Raw genomic sequence first — 12,043 nt, 5'->3', positions numbered from 1 at the left:
GTTTCGGTTGATGAAAATTTCCATTTGGACCTCATTATTTTCGCACAAAAGAAGTTTCAGGGGAGTGGTTTATCGGCGAAAATCTTGAAAAGGCTTTTCCTTTCTTGCTTGCATTTTGCGGTGGGCGAATCGAAATGGCGAAGGATGAAAATTTTTGGCCTCAAGTAAGTGGGTCAAGGCGGGCATGCGACCTCAAAATCTTCCATAAAAGCGGTCGAATGATATGTTTTTTTTTGTTTTCACATTCGTCTCCTCTTGCGCCAATGTGTTTGGGTTAGTCACCCATCTTGTTTGGAAATTATTCACGAAGCCGAAGAAATATTATAGCCCTTAGCTTAAGTCTGTCGTAAAACATTAGTAGAGCCCTCGAGCGCTCGACTTCCTTTACGAAATTCCGGAAGCACAGTTACCGAGTACTGTGTTGTTCTCAGCATGCGTGTAACATACTTGACTATATAGTATAATTTTTAGAAAGTAGTTATAATCGTCCACTTCCTTTGTATAATGATTGCGTCAAAATTGAATCTTGGAAATACATCCTACCAAGTTCATTTTTTTGTGCCAATTTTTTCACTGTATAATCTATGGTATTGTGAGCATGAAAATTGACTTAAGTACTGACTCATCACTAATCGTTTATCCCAATCAGAAACCTGACCTTTGCTAGTTTTATAACCATATAAATATTACCTAGGAGTACTTCATCTCGCTGAGGGGCTTATTAATTGAAATTACTCTGGGTTTTCACTTTTCATTTCGCCATATGCCCCTTTAACCTCTGTTCGTCCCATCAGTGGTTGGTTGAAATGATTATTTCCATTTAGATTGTTTCATTTTTAAACGCTTCGCTCAATTCTTTTGTTTCAAGATTTGCCGAGCTGTGTTTCTCTACGCTTGTGTTCTTTACCGTGCATTTCGTAACCGGGAAATGTTCGGAAATTTCGTGGAGGTCGGTGGTAATGAGGGGACGGGCAATTTGAAGGATACTCTCGGAGCTTGTCGCGTTTGCCGATTTCCCACGATGGCGCCCGCTTCAAGATGCGCGATTATGCATTGCATTTCCTCGTCTGCACTGGTGCGTGTAGCTTTGACAATTTTTCCCTACAAAGCAGAACTGACTGACGAAGTTGGCTCCTTGCGTGATTCTAGCACATCGCACGTGAGGATTCTGGCTGTCGGTGAAAATCGTAACTGTTAGATGTATCAACATAGTGCAGCTGAACAGATTACATCTTAGCAATGCCTACGGATTAGTTAGCACTGATGGAATGCTATAGGCGATGCATCTGAAATTATTTTGCAATCGACTTTTGCGTAATTTCGCCTCCTGTCCTCCCGACGAAATTGGTTAGCGATATTATCTACTCCTATTTTTGGCGAGTTTTACGCAACGTTCAACGTTTCGCTACTGGTGGCGATTTTTAAACACAAAAGTAGGAGTTTAACGGTTTCTCAAGGGGCTGTATCATGGTATCATTGAGGGTTAAAATATCTGAGAGATCAATTTGCGCCCACGATAGTTTTTTTTTCAAGGGGATCTAGAAATTGCCATGCCGATGACTCTTGCCTCATAATTTCTCCTCCGGCCTTAGGTTACGATTGACAGAATGAGCCCACCGCTGCGTCGCGGCTTTGGATCCGACTCTTGGAATTGAAATCCCATTAATAACTTCTTAGCTGTAAAGTCTTTAAGTATCCTCAATGGCCAAAAAAATTGACGACTGAAATGCGCGTAATATTTAATAGCATTTTCGCTCTGCTCGGGATTTTTTTAGGAACACCAAATGAAAGCGCGTGAAACAGAAATATATGTATATAATTTATCGTATATAATTTATCGATACTTAATTATTCGATTCGATCAAAGCAGTTAAATTATGATTCGGTTTATGATTACATGGAATATTTAAGTTATCCTAATGAATATCTATGGTTCAGTGAAAGCGTAGATTGATTGGACGGCGCAGTTTGACGCCCGAACTTTTCCAAACTAAAACCAACGCCAAACTCTTCAAATTCTTCCTTATAAACGATTGTAACATAGCCATATCAGATCAAATTCCGTTGAAACCTTTAAATACCTCCGTGCGTTAACCCTCTGTACTAACTCTCGGCATTAGCGTAAGGTACCGTAAGTTCTTCATCATTTGTGGCAGAAGTCTGATTTGCTCGTCACCGGCAGTGAAAAATTTCATGGTCACCTACCGCCGTTTATCAAGTCCCAGTGGAAGTGACGTCACTTTCTTTCGTGTTCGAAAAAATTATCATTTTGTTTTGAAAGAAAAAAACTTCGCACAAGTGCTTACACGGACGCGAGTTTCCGTCTTTCGAGTGACCATTCGCGAAGGATGAAGTAAATTGATGCGGCGGCATTGGGGGGCAGGGGAGGGTGGCGAAGAAAGGGCCTCGGGGCCCTCTGCTCTTGTCATTTCACCTTCGGAACTGAGACGTAATACGCAGCGTCATTTTCTGCGAGCAGGGAAGACGACAGGCTTGCCACTCAGCAGGGTTGCCAGATGTCTGGAGATGATTGAAGAGCTAGGAACACTCATTAAAAATGTATGAAATTCTGGAAATAAGTACTGAAACTTTTTTTATGCTATGTGACCCGAAAGTTGTAGAAGAGAATTGTTGATCGTATTGATGTAGTGAAGTAGGCTGATAGAATAGTTGTTTTGGTATGGACAACCAGAGTGATAAAGGATGTTGACTACGACACCGATCACTGTAAGGATAGTTTTCCCTAGCACAATTAGAAACTACAACTATTGGAAGAATTTAACATCTCTCGATAAATATTTTAATTACTGGTGACCCCTAAACACCCCCTACCACACGCTTTTGGAGATTTGAAGCTTTTGGCAATTTGTCAAAATATAAGCACTATTTTTGATTCTAGATCGAGTGTTTTAGTCTGTAATGGCGGATGTAACTTGAAGATAGGGTACTCGTTGGGGCGAAGCACAGAAGCGTGATGTCTCAAATGTGCATATGAATCTACTTCGATCAACTTTCACATTTCTACCTATCTGTAGCATAACCAGTTCTAGTTATTTTCTTATCTGATTTGTGTAGACTGTCTGGCTTTTATTCCGATTAGAATGGTCCCCGGTGACTTACCTTCACTGGAAAAGCCTTGCGGAAAACAATGTTGATTTGGCTCGGGTATACGAGGGCTAGTGTCTTATCCTATTTCCATGGTTTTCTCGCCAAATTATGACAGATTGGTAAATGAAGGACTGCGATGACGGCTATTTCACGATGTAGAAGAGAATGCAGATAATTTAATGAGAAAATCATGACCCAGCTGTGCTTCGCTCCTGCCCTTCAACTCCCACGTCCCCCCTTGATCTCCACCTCCGCTCCCACCCCGCCATGGAACCCCTCGGCGCTATCGCGGTCCCGTCGACCGAGGGAAGGAAGCGAGTGGTGACGGTGCCGCCCTAAGGCCACAGCCCAGGGTCGCGGGGGCCCGGTGGGTGCTTTCTCGCCCGTGGTATATCGCCTAGTGGGGAGTGAGGACTCCCCGTCCACTGGCCATTATGACACATTATGCACGGGACGTGCGGCGCGTGTTGGCGTCTTAAAGCAGCGTGTCCCTTACGTGGGAGCACGCTCCTCGGTGCGTTTTCGCGCCAGAGGGAGCGAGGGAGAGCGAGATGGGCAAACAAACGCGCAGCGTAATGGAGAAAGCGTGTTGAGGGAGCGGGGGTCTTCGGTTGGGGCGACTGCGGACAAGAGTTTGTGGAGCGTGAGTGCGTAACTGCTCGCGTTAAGGCCAGCCGATTTGGATATTGGGGAAGAGGTGTGTGGGCCGGCGTGAAAGGTTGCATCCTTGCTTACCTCTACATAATACCCCGCAAGCCGCCGCAAGGGCGTATGGCGGAGGGTGTTAGGTCACCACCCGTAAAGAGAACAAAGACATGCAAATTCAACATATTTATGCCAACCTACATCCATAGTGGCGTATACCTGTACATTCATGCAAAAACCTTTTTAACGTAGTCACATGCAAATACATTTACTATCAACTGACATGCACCTCAGAATATCGTGAAAATTTATCCAATAATGTGAAAACTAGAATTAAAAAGTAATAAGACGAAATATCACTTGCTCATAGACGTGCAATATACAATGGTGTCCGCCCCCAAGGATTAGGGACAGGTAGGGACTGTGACACAACGCTGCAGGCAGCGGAAGACACCCCCCCCCCCAACAGAGAGAGGCCCTTGACAAAAATTAGAAAATTTCCATTTCCCTAATGAATATATAATTCAGAAACCCTTGCTTCCACACATTGGGAACCTTCTCACCATCCTTTCTTTCGATTGCGGCCCTACGCCGGGTCCTTCCGTGGGAGGAGACTATACTCCTCGCCTTCAATCTTTGGTCGAATACCTGAACAGCGAGAGATTACGGGCTCGTAAAAGCCTTCCCTTGAATGCGATCCCGTCGGCGAAACGGAATGGGCCGGGGTGGGGCCCCAACCCCACCCCTCTTCTCCTCCCCCCTTCCTAAAAAATCCTTTCGAAGTCGACGGAATTAAGTGGACTCCTTGGACGACGCAATGAAGAAAGTGAAACCAGTGGAGTCCATTGATATTCCGTAACTGGCGCCTTAACCCATTCTCTGATCCTTCCCTCACACCCTTCCTTCTACCCCTCCCCCCACCTCCCGTTACTTCCCTTTGCCGTATGGAATGCCAAGTAAGCGTGGACCCCTTCCCTATACACACAACAACGTCCTTCCCGCCCCGTGGAGCGCGTAATGGGCTCGAAACAAAGTTTTATTTAACCGCCGGCTGCGTAACGGAAACCTTCTCACTTTCGTTTTCCTCGCGGTAACGTCTCGGTAGTGGGCTGTGTTTTCGTCCGTTCGACGCAGGGCGCAAGCCGCGGTTGGGTCTCGTCGATGTTCATACCAGACGAACTCTACGCTTTGGCTTCGTCACGGAACCGCCGAACCAGTTTTTTTCACTCATGAAAATCCTGCCAACTTTTATCAGTATTTTTTTCTCAACGCTTTCAGCTTCGAAGTGGTTGATGATTATCTCCGCATTCTTTCGCTCAAGACTTAATGCCTTTTGTTGCATTATGGGATCGGTTTATCTACCAAAGCGACACGTGTCATATCGAGTTAATTCCGGGTCTAGGGAAACATTATTTTATTGAATAAATGAAGTTACTCCTTGGTTAGCCTTGTGGGTGCATATGTCATTAATGTGGTGGCATTAACTTTAAATACTGCAGCAAAAGTCAAAACAACTTGCGTCCATGGTTTCAGTGAATCAATATGATCCCTGAATAAATAAACTTAGTTTTTTTCACGCAAAAGAAACTTTATAATAAGTATAATAAATTTTTGTGTGAAAAAATACCAAATTCATTTATTCAGTGATCATGAATTTTCACTAAGTAAAGCCTTAAACCATAAAATTCAATGAAGATGATGATCATTCATTTAGATCTGATTCTTGTGTTGATTTGGTTTTTTTTGAAGCGTGGTGAACTTTTGAAAATTTAATTGCTTGATTAGTTGATTATCTTTATTTTTCTGTGTCGCCACGATAGCAAACTCTCAGAATTAGTAAAATGTGGGATGGCGTTCATTACTTTGAAACCAATGTCAAGGCAAAGTGTCGCATTGTAGAAGACATTGAAGGTCAGCTTAAAAGACTTAAGGTTATTGTAGATAACTTCGAAGTGGACAATTTTCAACAAATTATCTTTAAATATCAACCCATTGAGTGTTTTCATGAAGATTAGGGGCTTATTTATAACTCAGCTGTAAAGTGTACAGTTTTATCTGTTGAGGATGACAAAGTTTTCATTTGTTCCAAGTTGAAATGCCAACTGCATAATATACTCTGAAATCGTCGATTACTTTGATTTTCCAACTAGCAGGGCTTCTCTTATGCTAATATTCCAAGTATCTCGTGACATTCGAGTAGTTTAAAGCAATGCAGCCCTAGGACTCAGAGTTAGGCTTGCTCGGCATCCATAACCTGATCGGGAAATATTTCACACCTGAGGAAGTGGTTTTATTGTCCCAGACGTCTTTGACAATTGAAGTACATTTTAATTTTCAGGAACGCTTTTTCATCCGTCAACAGCGGCTCTTTCTGTGTAGATTGCTCCTGAATCAAATAATGATGTCAGATGAGAATGTACTATAATTTTAGAAGTTCTGCAGGAAGTCGCCGGTGAGCTTAGACTTGAGGAAAGGTGAAAGCATTCTTTGCGTTGTCAGTTCCGTCGCTGGAAGGCACGTGGGGCTGTGGGTTAACTTCACGTCGCTTAGAGAGAAGCCAGAGTGCCTGCCAGGTAATGAATGCCAAAATAACGCGTACATTTTCACCTTTCCTCAATTGTCGGCGCTCCTTTGACTGCCTTTAGACTTAAGGAAATGATAGTACTCGCGCGCTGAGGTTGCAGCGGAATACTGTCGACGGGTCCCTTTGGTCCGTTCCGTCCCGGTGCTTCCCTTTCAAGCTTCCCCACCTCCATTCCTTCCATTCCTCCTCGATTTATTCCCCTCCTCCCACTCCACGTGCCCTTCCCCCTCCCTCCCTACCTCCCTACCTCCCTTCCCGCCCGCCTGTTCCCTCCACCGCCTCTCCTCGACTCGTCCGTCCCATCCCACCCTCCCTCGTCCCCACCCTGTCTGGCCCGTGGAAACTTTCTCTTGTCAGATGGTTTGTTTATTGCTTAATGCTCGCGAGGCGCTCGCTTGGATTTTCCTAACCTTTTTTCCGCGAGACGAAGCCGCCTGATTGAACAAGACGCTCGCGAGAATGGGCGCGTGGCCGAAATTTTTAATCCCCCCCCGAGCTGACCAAACAACGGTTGCCCCGGAGGAAGATGCCCCTTCCCCCGTCGATTGACGACGCCCAGGGGGGGGTCTCCGCGACCCCACCCCCATCCTCCCCATTCTGCTCCACATTTTTGTCCTCGTTCGAATTGCTAGGCGTGTGATAAAACCAAGTCGCCGTTCAACTGATCCGCCTAATCGCGAAAATTGGCTCCGGCGTTATTTTATTCGTCCTTTTTTTGTTGTTGTTCATGGCTCGAGTCAGTGTATTGTTGATTGATGTAAGAAATCGTTAATGGTTGAATTATCTTTTGAATGGTTTTGTTCCATAGGCAGTTTTAAGGATAAAGGCGTTCGCATTGGTTGGTGCGTGTCGGGAATAATGATAATCACAATCGAGCACTTCTGGGTGTCGATGGTTTGAATACTTTTGAATACAGGTTTCCTTCAGTCCATTACTACCGGCTGCGCTCGTTATGAGCCACTTATTTTCGGAAGTATCATCAGCAGACTATAAAGTTTTAACTTACGTTTTGCTTTCACTCTATTTTACCCGAGGGAAACTTTTCACAAAGCTCTCGTCTGTGGAATTCGGATAATATGTGTTGACGAGGGTATGTTTTCATTAAAGAGTATGTTTTGTCTATTCTCCGCTTGTCCGCCGATGAGTATTCGAGTACTTACGGTCTTGGAGCCCCTAGAATTTTGCGTAAAGTCTCTCGGGAATAGGATCAGTGTGATTGGAGCATTCCCACGCCAAGGGACTGCGTTTAATCGTCGCTTTGGAAATCTTATCAGAGGCGTTGCGAACCCTAATTGTGTTCCGTATGATTCAGGTACAATACTGCCAATGTGATGGGAATTGCAATGTGGAATGCCCGTGTGATGTGTCCAGCGGGCTGACTGCAGTCCCCCCAACCCCCTGTCATAGATTCGATTGGATAACTTCCTTCTTGCCTGTCGCAACGTTTTCCTTTTCGTCAACTTTTCGAGACCATCTTTCTTTTTTTCTTTGGCACCCAGTCGTCACCTCTAGGTTGCGGCACCGCCCCCCTCCCCTCAGGTCGTTTACCCACCACCTCACATGGGTGCACTAGAAACATCGCGGAATCCCCTCTTGCCGCTCGAATAGCACGTGCTTCGCGGGGTCCCGGAGAGGCTCTGCGTCATTACGATGCAGCGATTACGATGACCGATCGTCACGCGGCATCGCATCGTAATATGGAAACGATGTTGCGAGATCTCGGGAGACGTCCATGCATTCATTATCTGACACCCAGGGTACGGGGTAGTTGGTTGGTTTAAATGCGACAAGGACGAGAGGAGGATTTGAGGGAAGATAGTGACATCAAGCGTGGAGAGCTTAGGACCATAAACACGACCTACTTAAACGAAAGCGTTTCGAATTTCGTATTCCACGACGTATGTGAGGTCTGATTAGTCCAGTGTTGATTTGGACAAAATTGAATGTTTCGGAGGTGGCCCGGGATCAGGCTCGAGCTAATTAAAATAAGGGGGGGTGAAAATTACGTAAGAGTTGTGGAATATGGGTAGACGTTGGATGAGGGACAGTCAAGGACAAGTGAATGTTCGAGGTACCTAATTGGAATGGAGATCCCAAAGAGCTGTGAATGCTAATACGATATTGATTTGATTTGTTGTGATGTAAACAGGAAATGCAACGGTTAATATCATTATGTCAAGGCGAAGAAGTTTTCGTAGTTTTAAATTCTAATCCGAGCTAATTTTCCGCGGCTGCATCAGCATATCGCTCGATATTACTCCTCAAGGACTTGCACTGCTGGCTTCCGTTTGGCCTCCTCCTCTGTCCGCTTCTTACCTCCTCGTGATGGATCGGTCTATCTATTCACGAGGCCCGGCTCTCGGGAAAGATTCATTGATGAATGAAGCCTCACGGGTCATGTTGCCACCGTCGGAAATCTAATGGGCAGGCTATGGTTAGCGTCAATAACAACTAGAGTTGATCATTTGCGATGTATCAATCTCACCTCCTTTTTCGACACGTGATTAGTGTGACTGAAACGTTATCGTGATAAGCGTGCACAGCAGTGATTACTACTTATCGAGAGCAATGCCGGTGATCTGCTACGAAAGGTGTTTCCACACAAGATGTCATAATCGGTCTTTAGAGTGATTCATTGGAATCCGTTTATTTTAAATTCCCTCTTTTTAAACAGGGGTTAAAAATGATGATAACCTTCTATTACGCCCTAGACAATTCATTAAAACGTCGATATTGGCGCACTATGGAGCAGTCATAGGCCATTAGACCGTCGTTTAAATAAAATAATAGGTTGAAGGTACTGAGAAATTTCTGCATGGAAATTGAAATATTGAAAATTTTTGAATGGAAATATAGCTATGCTATGGGCATTGGGAACAAAAGTTTTTATTTGGTTATATGTCGATTTTCCTTGTGATTTTATTAATGTTTCGAAAAAATATTTTCTTAGTTTTTTTAAGGTAAATACGAATTTCAGTTTGATCTCATGTTGCATTTGAGTAACTTCTTTGACGCGTAAGTGTGAAAATTATGACATGAGCCGCAGGACCAAAAATAGTGGTTTTTAGTGCCCTTTTTTATGATTTGCGTATCTTCGATGCCACTAACACTCTTCCAAAAACGTGTGACGCTACAAACTTGGATTCTATCCCAGAAATTTTAAACTCTAGTGTTTGAAGGCTAAAATGTATGTGTTATAACCAAACACACCTGACGGTATGTTCAGTTTCCAGTATGGTGGGGATAGAACTGTTTTGAGAAACATGTAGTTTTCGTAGGTAACTCATGGAATCCCGTGCTGTGGGGAGTAGTTAAAACTCACTTTCGCCTCTGTCTCGCGATTTATTAAATTGAGATATTAATTATTCGAAAACTCTTAAAATCAAATCGAATACCGAATAATCAAATTCGTGGGTACATATGGATAGCATGGAAGAAAGGAATGATCGCTCTTATGAGCTAAATTAAGATTAACAATCCCATCGCTCACTTAATGGCTATCAAAAACGATCTAAACCAGCATTCACGTCGATTGCAAACCAGTAAGGAAGCCCTGCGATTGAAATCCATCAAGACGGGTCTTGGTATCTCCCGTGCCATTCGAGAGCGAAAAGAATTATCACTCGCATCGATCGCGGTCCGACATGGAAGAGCTGTCATTGGAGTTAATCACGATCCGTCCGGCAGCTCATGAGCTGTTGGCTCAATCCAATGAATGGCGATCATGATCGAGCTCGCCGGAGTGAACAAGTTAGCACACGACCACACTTCCTTCCGCCCGCCTCAACTTCTTCTCGCTTCCTGCTCGCCGAGCGGCCGGCCGACGGCGAACCCGCCGCCTCCTCCGGGTCACTTCGCGTCAGGGGGTGTTTCCTGATCACTTCCCGGCTCGCCAAACAGGAAATCGTTTTCGACCAACCCCGAATTACTTTTTCCCCAGCCGCCCGGCCTCATGGAATTTAATATTCGCCTTATGGCGAATGCCCCGCGAGCAACTGTTTACAACGGATGTCCTCCCGTCATTCGTCGCAGTAACATTTTTTTTTTAACGGTTGTGTTAGATATCATTTTGAACCAGTGTTTGTTAGCGCTAGTGTGGAATCGTGAGCGACTTTACCTCCAACTTAAAGAGGTGCAAAAAGTTGCAGGCATCCATTTCGGCCTCTCGAGCTGACATCTGAACTATCCGGAAGGCGACTCTGTGCTGTTCTCCCTCCCTCTCTCATCTGGAAATCACGTGTGCATAGATATAAGAAATATAATGTATCCCTAATGATAAAGGCCGTAAAAATATATTCTATTGTTTGCCATTCTTTCCAATTCAGAAAAAATAATAAATTCTCGTGGATCGTATTGAAATTATAAATATCGTGACAATATCGGAAAAAAGGTTAAAAGTCCTGGATGATAATGATGTAAATGTTGGCAGGGAGAAATTGGATTATAATCAGTGTATGTCGGTGTTTCAAAATGAACTTGCAGGCAACCAGCCAAATCATTGATTCCTTCCCCAGAGCAGCTGCTTCTTCTTAATTCATGTTTGAATCAGGCCTCGACGAAGTGACACACTTGTTCAATTTTGACTTAAATAATGGGTAAAATCCGAACCTATCTTGTCAAGCATTATCGCACGTTGAAAAAGTAAAAAAAACGTACTGTACACGGGACAACTTACAATTTATGAAGACAACAAATATTAAGTTGACTTTGAGAGTAGAGAATGACTCTTGGCTGGAAACTCTTTTGAGATCACCACGGATTCTCTCGCTCGAAGCTGCATACCTACCCTTTCAGTTGCATCGGTACGAACGAGTTCCATTTCTCTCAACTTCCGTCGCTATTGAATGTAATTTCTCGTGTAGTGAGTGAAAGTAAGGTGCTAGAAATACCGGGAACTCTCCACGCCCCGTTGGTCGCTAGCGAAACCTTCCTTGCCTCGCTCACCTTACTTGTACAATAGAATACCCTCATCGATGCATGTTCACTTTCCGGCGAATGAAATCTCGCTCGGAGAGAGGGGCTTATGAAACGAGCACGGTTGTCGACGGTTGATCGCTTGAAACATTTAATGCTTGATAAAGTCATCACCTCATTTTTCCTCTGGAATAATCACGGGGCATGAATCTTCGCGAGTTGTACTTTTTTGCCAAATGGCGTTATTTCAATGGGCGAAGCCCTCCGATGCAGATGTAGCAAAGGTCATCCGTATCGAGTATTATTCTTCATAGCTTTCCCCAACCTCGGCCGTCTCACTGACTCTCCTTATTCCTCATTCTAACGCGGTAAGCCAAGCGTTACCACATCGATCTCCTCTTATGTAAGAGCTTTCTCTCGGAACGATTTTGTTTGCGTCCAGTTAAGCATTTCAATGAGCGTTTTAGGTGGACGAGGGGAGTGGGGAGGAGGATATCCATCTCCGTGGGGCAATTCCAATCTTCCTTGCGTCAGTTCCGTATTATTTCTTTACGGTGAAGTTATATCACTGTACCGGTGAGAATGTCGGAATTTTATAATTGCTTTCTACCATAAATTTCCGTACTCAAAGCTGACGTGTTTGCTTCCTACTTTTTTGAATGTGATTCAAGTGCCGTGTGTTTCAAGCGCATAACTCGAGACATGTTCGTTTCAGGTGACATCGTAATGTTTTGGACAGTTCGTGATTTTTGTGGACAGTAGATTTTGTGGACAGTAGCCCAGGTTGTGTAT

At 44.2% G+C, this 12,043-nt stretch overlaps 1 protein-coding gene across 7 annotated transcripts in view; it reads left to right on the top strand.

Annotated features, from left to right (window-relative positions):
* LOC139691202 (very long chain fatty acid elongase AAEL008004-like) overlaps positions 1–12,043 on the top strand; it is a 525,450-nt gene that overhangs the window by 474,229 nt on the left and 39,178 nt on the right. The window lies entirely within an intron of this gene.

Source organism: Hetaerina americana, unplaced genomic scaffold, assembly GCF_022747635.1.
Source record: "Hetaerina americana unplaced genomic scaffold, ioHetAmer1.1.p SCAF_30, whole genome shotgun sequence".
Taxonomy (NCBI): Eukaryota; Metazoa; Arthropoda; class Insecta; order Odonata; family Calopterygidae; genus Hetaerina; species Hetaerina americana.
Note: the sequence above shows the minus strand (reverse complement) of the source record. Positions and strands in the feature narration are given on the sequence as shown.